This window comes from Pinus tabuliformis, chromosome 1_1 (assembly GCF_031772625.1).
Source record: "Pinus tabuliformis cultivar Carrire ecotype Pingquan chromosome 1_1, CPIR1, whole genome shotgun sequence".
Lineage (NCBI taxonomy): Eukaryota > Viridiplantae > Streptophyta > Pinopsida > Pinales > Pinaceae > Pinus > Pinus tabuliformis.
Window position 1 is genome coordinate 287,139,918 of NC_142297.1, and position 13,576 is coordinate 287,153,493.

Sequence of the window (13,576 nt, forward strand, 5' to 3'; positions counted from 1 at the left end):
TGGGAGGATGAGAATTTTATGCAGAAGTATCCAGAACTGCTCAAGCGTTGAGGACAACACTTTTTTGAAGGAGAGGGGCATGTTGGGTCCCTATAATACTAGTGATTACCCCATTACTATTGTAGTTATACCCCCTATTTATATTGTTGTGCCCCTATTACCCCCATATTGTTACTATTATGCCACATAGAATCCCTCATTTTTATTGTTGTGCCCTACAATATTATTGTTATGTAGGCTTTGATTGTATTGGGACCACTTAGACTCCTATATATAGAAAGGAGGTTTTTCATTTGTATCATCCAAGAATTGTTCATTTATGTAATGTAAAGGAGGTTGCCCCCTCGAAGAGGCTGAATTCTAAGGCGTGGATTTATCTTTTCTATCTTTTCTTGAGCTGGTTTCATAACAGCTTCCCAAATCATCTTGGCACGCTTGCTTGAAGGAACACAAAGGTGACCCCGATGGCATAACAAGGCATCCTGGAGGTGAAAATCTGGAGGATGCCGACCCTCCAAAAGTGTCTAGTATGTGTGGCTGAATTCTAGGTCACTTTTATAGAGGAGTGGCCAATCAGAAATCTCATGCCCACAAGAGTTGAGCATGGTGGTTAATCCCATGATTGGTGGTTGACTGAGGTAATCTGCAACATTATTGGTGCTTCCCTTCTTATACTTGATATTCAAATGGAACTGTTGCAGGTATGTGGACCACTTTTGATGGCGGTCATTCTACAATTTCTCTTGGGTCTATATGAACTGGAGGGGTCGGTGGTCTATGTGGATGACCATTTCCTTCCCCAAAATGTAATGTTTCCATTGTCAGCAGGCTTGCACAATGGAATACATCTCTTTGTCATAAGTGGGATACTTTCAGACTGTGTCTGAAAGTGTCTCACTGTGATATGCCGTTGGATGCCCGTGTTGAGTAAGGACTATCCTAATAGCATAGTCAAAGGCATCTATCTCGACCTCAAATGGTTGTTGCAAGTCTGGCAATGTGAGCACTGGTGCTGAGCAGAGGCGATCTTTCAACTCTGTGAATACCTTCTATTGAGATTCAGACCAAAATAATTTTTCTTTCACTCCTCCCTTGGTGATTTGACTCAAGGGCCAAGTGATATGAGAAAATCCCAACACAGACGTGAGGTAGAAGTTGAGAATACCTAGAAAGTTGCAGAGCTCTGTTAGAGTGGGTGGAGAGGGCCAATCCCGAATGACTTAGATCTTGGCTGGATCCACATGAACCCCCTGTTTATCAATAATGTATCCCAGATACTGAACTTGGGTCATGCCAAAAGTGCATTTCTCCAAATTGGCACATAACTTGTGTTGTCGCAGTGTTTGGAGAACATGTCGGATGTGGTGGAGGTGTTATTCCCAACTTTGGCTGAAGATCAGGATGTCATCTAAGTATACCACTACAAATGAGTTGGTGAATGGCTGGAAGATGTCATCCATTAACCTCATGAAGGTTGCAGGAGCATTCGTCAATCCGAAATGCATAACTAACCATTTGAAAAGGCCCTCCTTAGCTTTGAAAGTAGTCTTCCACACATCAAAGGGTTCGATTGGTACCTGGTGATATCCTGACTTCAAATCGATCTTGCTGAAATCTTTTTACCCCTTCAGCTGGTCCAGGAGGTCGTCAATCCATGGGATCGAGTACCTATTATGGACAGTGATCTTGTTTAGCACCCGATAGTCAATACAGAGTCTCCAAGTCCCATCCTTCTTCTGTACCAACACGATCGAGCTCCCATAGGGCGATGAACTCGAATGGATGTGACCTTTCTGCAGCAGCTCCTGAATCTGCGTCTTGATTTCATCGTTCTCCATAACAGAGCGCCGATAGATTGGTCCATTGGGCAGCGGCACACCTGGGGTCAAATTAATGGATTGCTTGACCTAACGGTGCAGAGGAACCTCTACGGGGGAGGTGAAGATGTCCTCGTACTCCTCCATGACCTTGTCCATTTGTGGTTGTCGTGCAGAGGGGCTCTGTCTAGAGGTCGTGGCCACCATCTTCTTCTTTCCTTGAGGGCGTATCATCAGGAAAACAAATTTCTCGGTTTTGGAAATGAGCTTACTGCATTGTTTTGTAGTAACTAAAGAGATGGTGGTAGGCGGTGCTACCTCCGGTATCTTGTACAACTTATTTCCCAAAGTAATAATAACAACACAGGGCCTTGATTCATACACAACATGTCGCTTCCACGAGTATGGTTGTCCTAATAATACATCACAAACTTCAAGGGGAGCAATGTCACACAATACCTCATCTGTGAAGGGCTTGATCTTGTATGGAAGGTGATACTGCTGGCTCACGCGAAGATCCCGTCCTTTGTGAAGCCGCCCGATGGTGTACGGTTGTGGATGTGTTGTGGTCGATAAGCCCAACCGCTTCACAACCTTTTCCGAAATATGGTTCTTTTGGCTGCCATTGTCAACAATGAACTATAGCGGGGATCCCTTTACCCACATTTGGGAGTGGAAGAGATGCTCCTCCTCCTCTGGATCTTCGGGTTCCTCCTTCTGGATCTTCGTGGTGGCAACAGTGGTGCTGGGCTCCGCATCAATAATCTGCTTCCCTTTGTCATTCCCCTTGTCGAGTTCTAACTCAGAGTTGGAACATGCATCTAATTCTGAAACCTTTAGCTCAACCACCAGTGACTACTTGGCCCAACACTCACTTGTGTTGTGAGTGAATCTCTTGTGGAACTCACACCATTTTCCCATGTCCTTTTTCGGCTTCGCAGCGCCGTTCTCTGCTTGTAGCTTTGGCAGGTTACCTTGGGCTGCCTTGCCTTGGCTTTGTCCTTTTTTCTGTGGTTTGGGGGCACCTTTCCCTTGCTTTGGATTTGCAAATCCAAATTTTCGCTTCTTGTGTTTAAACTTCTGCTCAACCTTGACGGCATATCTGTATGCTGTGCTGAGCGAGGAGATGTTCAGGAATTCTATTTCTTCCTAGATGTACTTGTGCAGGTAGCCGCAATATTTGAGTATCAAATGCTACTCTGAATCCTTGATACCCAACTTTGTGCAAAGGGTATGGAAAAGATTGGTAGACTCTGGCATGTCTTGGTCCCTTTCCTGCCACAGCATGGTGCACTTTATGTATTGATCCTCATAGCTTCTGACAGGGTAGTACTGCTCCTTGATGGCATCCTGAAATGAATTCCAGGTGGGTGCAGCTGAAAATAGTGAGCTGGCATTTTCATCCTTCTGCTTGCAGTAGGTTTCCCACCAGTCCTTGATGTGCGGGGCTACTTTGAGAAGAGCGAAAAGAATCTTTTCCCGACTCGAAAATTCATGAACAGAAAAATAACCCTCTAGCAGATTTAACCATTTATCTACCGCATCTGTGTCTATCTGACCCTCAAATATGGGTATTTCAAAATTAACTTGTACCTTAAAGGGCATGGAATTTCCAGAGTAGCTGCTGGAAGCCGATGCATCGCCTCTGGGTAGCTACGGAAGGATTTGGGAAAAATTGTCCATCGTCGCTTTCCTTTGTCGCTCGAGGACTTCTTCAAGCAAGATTTTGATAGGATCTCCTGCCCCATCGTCTTTCTTCTCATCTATCATGGGAGGCCATCAGGATTTGCGAGGCTGGTCTTGCAAAGGTTCGACCAGTACAAGCGCTAACTCCTTATATCTCGACCTCATTAGGGACATGCAAAAAAAAAAAAAAAAAAAAACAGACCACTCTGACACCACTGATTCGGATTTAAACAGGAAAGCAACAAGTTACAAAGATAACCATAAACACAAAGATGCAATGGAAATAATACCTCATTTCATTAATGTAAAATACTGAAATATGCTTACAAACAACAATTGAAATAAACCAGCTAGGGCGATGGTAGCTTATCTCTAGGAAGAGATGTGGCGGCTACATGCCTCTGAACTATGTTACAATGAGGCTCGAAGGCCTATTTATTGTTGAGAAACAATGGAAAGACCTTAACATCCAAAAACCTAACCCTAGAAGATGAAACGCCAAACTGTGGACCTCGTTTGGGTAAATTGGTACATCAACTTCCTGGGATCATAACTTTGGCATACGATCTTCTTTTGACGCGTATAATATCTTGTTAGAAAGATCTATCCGATAAATACAAATTTAGGAAGAGCAACATCAGTCCATGGAACCATGTTGCTCCCAGTTTTCCCAAAAAAGGGCTCAAAATGGCTCCAGAAGTTCAGGACCCGAAAAACTACTAAAAATAGTAAATTGTGCGACAATTAAGGAAACTTAGTTTTTATCTTTGCAATGTTCATTTTCTTCTTAGCATTGGTGAAGAAAAAAAGATAATTCTAGTTAGCAAGAGTGGGGTTAATCACCTCCTTATAATACTAGCTTCCTTTTTCCCTCTTTCTCCTTATCATCCCATAACTTATCCTTAAATTTGGAAGTAATAATATTTTTAATACTATCCTTATTCTCCAAGATGACCTCCTTCTTAATCTCCCAATGATCGAGTCGAGATTAGGCATCCTTGTGCCATCCTCGCTTGAGCCAAAGGTTGGGATTTTGGCTAGAATGAGAAGCAATTTTGGAGAAACTCTTGGCATCCATGTTGTAAATATTCTACTTATACATCATATACCTAAACATAGCAATGATTGCAACGGGAGAAAGGATAACTTCATTGAAGATGATAGGATAGGGAGAATTACCTTTAATCTTGAGTTTTCATGTTATAAATTGCTTTTGCTTCAACTCGATCTTCCTCCATGATTCTCTAGATATACTACAACCCCAAACCTCACAGCCACAGCCATATAGAATAACAGGGGTGACGAGAGTCTCAAAGAGGATTTGTTTTTAACTCCAAACCCAAACATCAATCGGATTACATTGTCTTCAAACCCATAATAAGTTTTTCAACCTCCATTAATCCTTTCTCATTGCTATAATTCCAGTTGAGATGATGATGGATGTCAATACCTAAATATTTGTATGAAGAAACCTTCTCCAAGTGATTGTTATCATAGATGAAGCTATCATGGTTGATCTTCTTGGATTTAATTATCATGCCTTTATACTTGTCTGTATTAACAGTCATACCCATCTTGGAGTAGTAATCCTGGAGGATTTTAAGTTGCTTGTTGAGATCCTCATGGCTTTTGGCTAGAAGAACTATATCGTCAACTTAAAGGAGAAGAGTAATGACAAGAATAGTGAGCTTGTGGCCATTTCATCCCACAGTTTCCAAACACTCTTCTAGCTTATCAATGTAAATGCCAAAAATGTTAGGGGATAGTGGACACCCTTACTTAACGCTGATATTGCATTTTTTTTAAGTAATCGTTGGTGGTCTTAACCTTGGCGATAACATTTTCATATAACCTAATCACAACAACCCTCAAATTGAGAGAGACCTTTACCTATTTGAGTCTTTTCATTGCTTATGCCAAAAAACTATGTTGAAAGCTTTTCAAAAATAAAAAAGCAACAAAAAAAATCAATTTTACTATTGCAACATTCTTCAGCCATACATCATTCATAAAAATAAATAATGAAATAATACCTTAAATAATTCTTAAAATAATCGATAAACAAAAATTGTCATTTTTATAATATTAAAAAAATAAAATAAAATATAATTTATTTTAATATATCTATTATATTTAAATTTCAAAATTAATCGTAATAGTATTAACCTTGATAACTTTAACAAAATATAAAAGATATAACAATGTTTCACTTCAAACATTTTAAACGCAAATAAAACTTCAAAATAAATTAACTAATTCCTTAACTATGTTAAAAGAAAATAAATCAAAATTAATTTAATAATTTCTTAACTACGTTAAAATAAAATAAATCAAAATTAATTTAATAATGGTTATTATTATTATAAAAATTACACATTTATTATATAATTAAAATTTAGTATTAATTTATGTGGTTTAGAATAGATGATGATAGAGTGTATTTTATCACTCCATGATGTGAAGGTCAATAGTTTTATTGGCAAAAATCCAAACCATGTTAAGGACTATTTTCAGATTATTTTGACAACTTAGATTCCTTATCTAGATTTATGAAAAAAAAACTTACAATAATCTTAAAACTCAGACAATTTGACAAACAAAAAACATAATATTACTGAATTGAGGCTTCTGTGATACATATCAAGTTTACAAGAGATATTTCAGTGTAAATCAAATGATATTTAATTTGTCGATGTGTTTTGAACCAATGATATTTAATGTGTCGATGTGTTTTGAACCAACCAGTGTGATACATCCTCAAGACAAGTTGAAGAATCATCCTCAAGACAAGTTGAAGAATCAGATCAAGATCAAGCTTAACATACAAAGCTTGATCCAACACATCGATTTACACCAAAAAAATCTCTGGTAAACATAATATTAATTTTGTAACCGAAATTTAAACATTCCCTGACAAAACTTACTATTTTAATTATCGAAATGAAATATTGAGCCGAAACAACTATTGAAAATTTTTTAACATTTCACAATATTTATATTGAAAAATTTAACCATTGCACGATATTTAAGGGTGTAATTTATAGAGCGTCGACTAGGGCTCTTACTTATTTTATTAGTTTTGCAATATTATAAAAAATTACATATATATAATAATATATTACTTTTCGGCACTCCCATTTGTTTTATTAATTTTGCGCACTTAAACACCCCAAATCACCGCAACATAACACACAACTCCATCCTTGATTCTGACCTGGTTGTCAGGGGTACGAATTCCGTCTCCGCCAGACTACATTCTCACTGATCAACTATCCTTCCGACCACACCAGCCCGACAAGCACAAAAAACGTACCTGCTTTCATTAAAAAAGAAGTTTCTTTCACATATATTTTCTTCCGTTTTCTCTCGTACACTGAAAATTCGTCTTTAAATAATATTTCCAGAATTTCCAGCGTACAAAAAAACTATTTCAGTACTTTTAAGTATCCCTTTCAGACACTAAAAACTATCATGACTGATCGCGCCAATCAACAGCGTCTGGTTGAACTTACACTCAATCCACTGTAGGATAAAACTTTTATATTCAATTGGAGATCAAAGGGGTACGGTCGGTGGATACTTTTTTAAACGTTTTTTCACCGAACTCTTTAACGGCCATCAACTGGAACCTAACTGCATTAGCATGGAGCTTTGAGCGCTGACGACCACAAAAATTTTGTGGGGGCTTCCATTGAACATGAAGAACCAGCCCCATGTGAAGGCGGGGCCTATTCTGCTAAAATTTAGCAATGCAGACTGTCCCTACAAGTCAGCGAATGAGACTGATCACTTGCATGTCTGTCAACGTGCTGATCACATGCATTTGTCTGCCAACGTGCAAAGGCAAAATTTTGACGTACCAGCACGGTCCTGTCCTCCCAGTCGCATGTGTACGTCAGTTTGCAAATTTTTGTAGCAATTAGAAGAACAGTGACATTGGTTAATTCAAGGTAAGTCCAAACTAATTAGGACTTGACTGTAAGTCGGAACTAATTATGATTTGAGTGATTGGAGACTTTCACACCTGAAGTTTGAAATTCAAAAAAATATGTATAGGAGATTTAAGTTCAAAATCGAGAAAAATATTATTAATAGGACGTTTATAGTTAAGTCTTAAAAATTGAGAAAAACCCTAATGACCTTCCCCCTTAGAGGGCCTCTTATTGCCCTGTTTCCTTTTTTTGATCCTTTCCTTACTTTTAATTATTATTTTTTTAACAGTTTTTGGTCATCTTAAATAATTTTTATTTCTTATTGCCGAAGGCTTCTTATTTCCACGTGGATGAATATTTGTTCACTTTTTTTTTGTTTTTTTAACTGAGGGCCTAGATTTATTCTCAAGGGAATATGCTCACCATATGCTTTGTCTGAATGTCTATCAACTATTGTATTGTGTTACAGAGTGTGTTAGGTTACATTGACTTTTAATAAATTTAAAAAATTAGATTAGTGGCTCTATGCCCACCAATTTCTTAGGGATTTGTGATCATTCCAATTCTAATAAGTTCCTCCATGATAAGTTCCTCATTATTATTTATAAAATTCATTTATATATACACAAATGTTATTTAGCAAAATGATGCATTACTTTTAATAAATTTTAAAAATTAGATTGGTATTACGTGGCTCCCCACCCACCTGGCTCCCCACCCACCAATTTCCTAGGGATTTGAGATTAATTCTTTTTTTTTTCTCAAGTTAAAGTTGACCCATAACTTTTTTATCAACCATATTAATATTTTTAATGTGGTTTTACTAGTTTCTTAATCTAATTAATAACATACACACATGTATATTCTAAATTAACAAAGATTAATTAATTCGTAATTTCTATTAATCTTTTGTTAAATTTTTTTATGTTTAATTCTTGCTTTAATTCTTAAGTCTCTTTATTTCACTAGTTATCTTTGCCTATTAACTAAAAAAAAAATTAATTTATTAATTCTCATTCCCATTTATTTAAAAAAAATATGTCATTTAAAATTTGGTCAAATTCAAATAATTTGTTAAATTTAATTTTATGCTAACCACTTTATTAATTAATTCTTAATTTTAATTTCTATTTTGATTATTTCATTCCTAATTCTCTTAAATCTTTCTCTATCAATAAATATTGTTAATTTTTCAAATTAAAAAGTGCTAATTATTAATTTAATTAGTATTTTTATCTAATTCTTTTAATTGTCAACAAAGATTTTGGTCAAAGATTTTATTATTATTTATTATCTTTTGATCATTAATCCAATGGATACATAATTCATTTTCTCCTATTAATAGTCTCTCTACCACTATTTTACTCACAAGGCTATCTTTGGTCCCTGTTGATGGACACCATCCGAAACGTTTTCTATGGAGAGATAAAAAATATTACACAGTGCTATTTCAAAAATCTCCAACAACATATTATGACTTACTTTTGATATGGATATACATTTGTAGTGATTATATATAGAGAATGAATGCATTGTCTAACCATACAGTTTTTGGCAAGCTTTCCATCCCCTCTTTTCTGTGATAATGGTTTTGCTTTTGAAAGCAATCACAAGAAAAATGAGAAATCTTCATGTTATTTTGAAGCAAATCATCAAAGAATTTTACAAGGCAACACATGTCTATAAAGCAATTAGGTATCACTTCTCTTCCAAGAATACAAGGTATTTCACAATGAAAGCTGAGGTCGTGTGAAGATCATGTAGTGCTCACTGCTCTACCCATAGATGTTCTCAAGGGACATTATGCAGTGTGTGTTGGAAGGTAAATTTAAAGGGAAATAAATTCTCATAGAGTAGATTTTGGATCTTAAACTATAATTTCTTAGATCTATTATGATGAACTGCTTCGTCGAATATCCATGACAGTTTATGGGTCAGTTCTATCGAAAACGCATAACAAACATTATTGTTTTATTTTTTAATTTACATGCCTTTCATACAGTTATCATATTTTAGAGATTAAAATTAAGTATCCATCTACTATGAGGGTTCTCACTAAATGACCTTTCAAATGAAATGGCATCATTATACCCTTTTCTTATTTTCTCATTATTCACACAGAGCTTCTTAACTTTTATCCTCATGTGCTCTCTAATGCATTTTTACAAGGAAGGCTTCCAAGTTCATTAGAAATTCATCATAGTTAAGAATTACATGAATAAGCATAAAAAATTCTTTAAAAATAGAAATAAGTTTCCTTATTTTCTTAGCAAGTTTATGATCTGGATTTTCTAGTCAATTAATACATGCATGAGTTATACCATGCCAATATCACAACAAATCAAATAGTCTTGAACTCTATTGTTTAGCATATCAATTGGTAGTAGACATTTGTGACAAACCAAACATTCTATATTCACTTCAAAAAGAAAAATCAACAGAGCATCACATGCAAAATAATTAATCAAAGTTTTTTCCAAGGTTCTAAACATATTTCTAAATATTTCAAGAGGACATTTTTAGTATTTTAGAGAGATCATGTGAATGCTCCCCTGTCTCTCTTTTGTAATGCTGGTTGTTGATTCATGTTTTTGGAGTTTACATGTGTTATTATTTTTGTGTGGTTTGTTAGTGCATTCACAGGAAAGTGTTCTTCTCCACAACCCCAACATGTCAATGGTATTTTCCCATTACCAACCTTCTGAGGTTTTTCTCTGCTATTTTTAGTATGTCACCCTTCAATATTTCAAGTGGTTGATGCATGTTGTAATATTCCTTGCACGTAGGATAGGTTTTGCAGCAACTTTGTGTTTAGATTTACCTGTTTTTCTTGTTTTCTAATGAGTCTTCATTCTCTACTTTGAAACTCTTCAACTCGGCTCTCAAGCTCCTGAGGGTATCTATTCATTATGGAAACTTTCCACTTCTTGCTCATGATCAGTTTGGTCCATACTATGTTGTGCCATATATTTTCCATACCTCTATTTCTTGCTGCAATTTGTATCCTTGTGTTGACGGTGTTGGACCCGCTAATAAAGTGGATCTCCCGGATATGAAGTCCTAACTAGAACTCACACCCTTTGGTGTAGGAGTCCCATCCGGTATGCTGGCTCAATTTCCATTTACTTACAAACTTGTCGTGGCTGCAACTGTCAGCATATGAGAGTGTTACGATGATATCTTCAAACAACAAGGTACGTGTGCATGGTGAGTGTGTAATGTAGCTATGTTGAGGTTGTCTTACTACAAAGGGGGACAGTAAAGTGAGACTCTAAATGAGAGGTAGTAGTACCGCCCAGGAAGAGACACATGCGAACTAGAAAGGTTTGTCCAGTACCCAACGAAATAGTCCACAGCAAATGCCGTAATCGTTAAAACCAAGGTGAAAGGGACAAAACATACACCAACCAACAAAGTAGTCCACACAAATGTGACAGTCGTTATACCGAGGAAACAAATATGGTCGGTTGAGTATCCCGCAGAGTAGTTCGCAATGATGTGACAAAAGTGATACCCAATACACAAGGTGGTCTATCTAGTATCCCGCGAACTAGTCCACAGGGATGAGACAACGGTGTTAAGTAATACAACACATATTCAATAATGTAAGTATTAAAATAACCAAAGTAGTTCAACTATCTTAGTACAGGTTAAGAAAACATGCATTACAAATGTTTAAAAATTAGTCTTACAAACAGCTATAAAATATGTGTGAAAGCTTGTTGGCCTTAATAGGCTTCTAAATTAATAAAAATCCCCAAGACATGTCAGTACACCATACATCACTAGTCCCAATAGTTGGACATTGGAGCCACTCCTCGGTCCTCAAAGAACAGACTATAGAATATCAAGGAAATGTGGGAAGAGCCAAGCTAAAAATTTCTTTCTCATACAATGGGATGGGTATATATAACCAAGGTTGATGCTTGACCCTTATGAATCTTGTACTACCCTCATGACCGTTCAACTTCAAATGACTTTTCAATTGACATGACTCTTCAAATTCTTGTGTGCATCCATTGGACTTCATTTTACATTCCATTTAGTTACAACGGATATGGCCCATGGTGGTGATGTGGCCAAGACATCTCATGACACAAATCACCATGACATTGTTGACATGTACTGGCTGACTATGGTGTCCATGTCAAGTTGTTGCATTGTTAAGTGATGGATGTACTCTTGGTGTTATTTTTCTTCTCCTCCGCGTGGCATAGTGTTGTGGGGTCTTCGCTAGTCTTGGTATTGAATGATGGTTCAATGCATATGCTCCTTTCGTTTGTTTCTTGATGTTCATGGTATGTTCATCGAGCTGCAAGCAAGTCTTCTAGTATGTGTGCTCCTTCTTCATCCCGTTTTTCATCTCGCCATGATCTATTATTCCACCAATTCCTACAATTCACTCATGATAGGAAGACATCAAATCCAAAACCTCTTAGTCTAGCATCATGCATTGTTCTTGTGTTCCAGATGACAGGGAGGGAGGACAACTCACTAAGACAACGCAAAGCGCAACTTAGGATGGAATGAGGAAATCTGGGATAACCTGCATTGTCGAGAAAAATTGTGCAATGTCCACTGGGAGGAAGAATTATGTAGTGAAGGACACCAGTGGTAGCTGCAAGGTGGGACCCTGAGGAGCACTTCTGCGCAGTTCCTAGAGGGAAGGCAAGATAGGGCTGCAAGGGACCTGCTGAGCGTGACTGCGCAGTTTTGGAGAACATTGGAGGACAGGTAGCAGAGGTTCTGCTAGACATGACTACGCAGTTTTGGATAATAGTGTAGTATAGGAAGCAAAGGGCCTACTAGACATGACTGCAAAGTTTTGGAGATTAGTGTAGGATAGAGAGTAGGAGGCCTGCACGACATATCTGTGTTGTTTCTGAAGACAGTGTAAAGCAAGGAAGTACGGGACCAAAAGGACATGTCTGTGAATTTTTGGAGATCAATGTCGACCCAAGTCTTGGTGCAGTCCAAGGTTCTTACAGACCAGAAGAAGGCTTGATGATTGTGCTTGAGAAATGCATAGTTCAGTTTGGACGTGAAGGCAGTTTCTTTGCATTTCAGGGGCACAGACAGGCTGCTTGCCTCCGGGATTGTACAGTGCAACTAACCTAGAGGAAAGCGTCAAGCACTATGTAATTCCGAGTAGCAGAGCAAGGTCACTAAGGGTTGATATTGTACAGTGCAACTCAGTCAGGATCCAGTGGAAGACGGTTGTCCGGTCGGACGAATTTTTAGGAAAATGGCCAAGTGTTGAAAGTAAGTGAACTTGTGCAAACTTGACAATGTGATCATACACTTAGCATACTTGGAAGATGAGACAACACAAACCACCAGTACAACAAGAAAAAACATGCCATCGATGAGACTCTCTTAGAGCTAAAAACGACAAGCGCGACACTTGAGATAAACCTTCGGACGACCATCATGACATTTGCGTGACAATGGTTACAACTTTGTGTGTGAGTACGATAGATGTTTACATAGCGAAGACAACCCAAACATAGAAAGAAAAACCTTCAAATTCACCAGAATAAGATCACACGTATGACAAAGAAATCAATATGCCATAACATAATTGTTAGTCAAACAAGAAAAAGGGTGAAAAGCCTTCACAAGGGCTCATGAGGTGAGCTCGAGTATTTGAAACCAAGAAAGGAAAAACCAAGGAAGACTCTGAAATTTAGAAGTAAGCCAAAATTTTGGAGGGTGTTGCAGCCGCTACAACACTTGGCAACACACTAGTTGAATACCAACTTCTCTGTTTTGGTTCGTTTGTATTGTAGGGCCTTGGTCTTTCAGGGAGTATTGATTCATTGTGCGGATCTCTTCGGCTTCCCCACTTGCCCCATGGACAAACAGGGTTCACCTCGTACTGACTCAGTTGAACACAACATTAAATTCATCCAGATCATAGTGTTTCAAATTGGAAAGGGTAATTTGGCTCACGAGCTTATGATTTTTAGAGTATAGTTTTTTCATCTCTAGTGTTTCTCTGCTACCAGCAGGCCTGGATAGTACCCCGATGGAGTCAGAAAGGAACACAAGCATTGTTCCATTTCCAGTGAGCCTAGAAAGCACCCTAGTGGAGTTGCCTTCTTCACCTCTCTATGCATGAAACCTTCTCTTCTTTCACCT